The 1,973-nt window shown below is 34.4% G+C and overlaps 1 non-coding gene across 1 annotated transcript; it reads right to left on the bottom strand.

Moving 5' to 3' along the window:
• Nucleotides 1–901: 901 nt before the first annotated feature.
• Nucleotides 902–988, bottom strand: TRNAS-GGA (transfer RNA serine (anticodon GGA)). Its single transcript has one exon. It is a non-coding gene; the product is annotated as a tRNA-Ser (tRNA).
• Nucleotides 989–1,973: the final 985 nt, after the last annotated feature.

Raw genomic sequence — 1,973 nt, 5'->3', positions numbered from 1 at the left:
AGGAGTCTTTATGTCGCGTTACAGAGGGCCTCGTTTCAAAAAAATACGCCGTCTGGGGGCTTTACCGGGACTAACTAGTAAAAGGCCCAAAACCGGAAACGATCTTAAAAACCAATCGCGTTCCGGTAAAAAATCTCAATATCGTATTCGTTTAGAAGAAAAACAAAAATTGCGTTTTCATTATGGTCTTACAGAACGACAATTACTTAAATACGTTCGTATCGCCGGAAAAGCCAAAGGATCAACGGGTCAAGTTTTACTACAATTACTTGAAATGCGTTTGGATAACATCCTTTTTCGATTGGGTATGGCTTCGACTATTCCTCAAGCCCGACAATTAGTTAATCATAGACATATTTTAGTTAATGGTTCTATAGTGGATATACCAAGTTATCGGTGCAAACCCCGAGATATTATTACAGCAAAAGATGAAAAAAAATCGAGAACACTGATTCAAAATTATCTTGATTCATCCCCCCCTCAGGAATTGCCAAAACATTTGACTCTTCAGCCATTGCAATATAAAGGATTAGTCAATCAAATAATAGATAGTAAATGGGTCAGTTTAAAAATAAATGAATTGCTCGTTGTAGAATATTATTCTCGTCAGACTTAAACCTAACTAAAAAACAAGGGTTCGGACAATTTCGTCCTCCCCTTCGCCGAAGTCTAAGTAAAGAGACCGAAGGAAAGTAAGGTTTTGATCCGGAAATTTTTCTATCATTCATCTATCATTGATCGGTAGGGGGATTTTCATCTCTTGTGCATTCTTTCCAGTCTTTTCGTTTCCGTACCACAAAAATTCGAAATAAAGAATCCATAAAGGTCTAACCGTTGGAATAATAGTATCGATTGTTATTTGATTTGATACATTGTGGTCAGTAACATTGTTGAATTAGTACGGAAAGAGAGGGATTCGAACCCTCGGTAAACAAAAGCCTACATAGCAGTTCCAATGCTACGCCTTCAACCACTCGGCCATCTCTCCTACAGAATGATTATGGCCCAGAAACCGAGTTAATAGTGAGTCATTAATATTCAATTTTTTTTTTGATAGGCACGTCCAACCAATTCTAACTATACAAATAATTTTTTTTTTAACTATGTTTAATGGATACTTTTAGCTCATGATTCTATTTAGTTTTTTAAACTATGATTCCCTTTTTTCTAAAAATTCGACTTTTACAGTTTTCGATTTTTCACCAACAACTGTTTATCCCATACATATATCTAGTCACAAGTTATGAATCATAGAATGATTATTCGATTCTTTTTGCTCTTTTTTGTATCATAATTCAATCAAAAAACTTCTAGAATTACCCCAGTCAGATAAATAAAATTCTTTTTTTCTTCAACTTCGCTGAAATCAGAATAGTTCTCTTCATTCTGATCCTACTACATTTGGATGAAATTTAACCGGATTGAAATATTTCTTCTCTTTTATTGATTCCTGTGAAATCAAAAAGAAACAATTTTAATATCGAGTGGGATTTTTTAATGAATCCGTTTTTATGTTATTTCGTACTATGCAATTCCTTTGTTTGTGGGATCATTTTCTCACGAGAGGTAATTAAAAGAAATTATAGAATGGGGTTGTTACCGATGCCTAGATCTGGTGGGATAAATGGAAATTTTATCGATAAGACCTTTTCAATTGTAGCCAATATCTTATTACGAATAATTCCGACAACTTCCGGGGAAAAAGAGGCATTCACCTATTACAGAGATGGTGCGATTTGATTTTTTTTTTTTTTCAATTTTCTTTACCGCTCTCCGTCTTAGTAGAAAGACACAGTATTCGGGATAGAAAGAAAACAATAATTGAAATAAATCTACGCTTCTTGGAGGTGCAATTTGAAAATCAAAAAAATTCCTTCTGTCGTGTATCCCCGATTAATGTAACCTTAGATGCTAGAATTGTCGATTCTAGTATTAAGCGAAAGGTGTAACCTATGGATTAAGTCAACCCTACT

The sequence above is a fragment of the Cucumis melo genome, unplaced genomic scaffold (genome assembly GCF_025177605.1).
Source record: "Cucumis melo cultivar AY unplaced genomic scaffold, USDA_Cmelo_AY_1.0 utg001509l, whole genome shotgun sequence".
In the NCBI taxonomy this organism is placed as follows: Eukaryota; Viridiplantae; Streptophyta; class Magnoliopsida; order Cucurbitales; family Cucurbitaceae; genus Cucumis; species Cucumis melo.
Note: the sequence above shows the minus strand (reverse complement) of the source record. Positions and strands in the feature narration are given on the sequence as shown.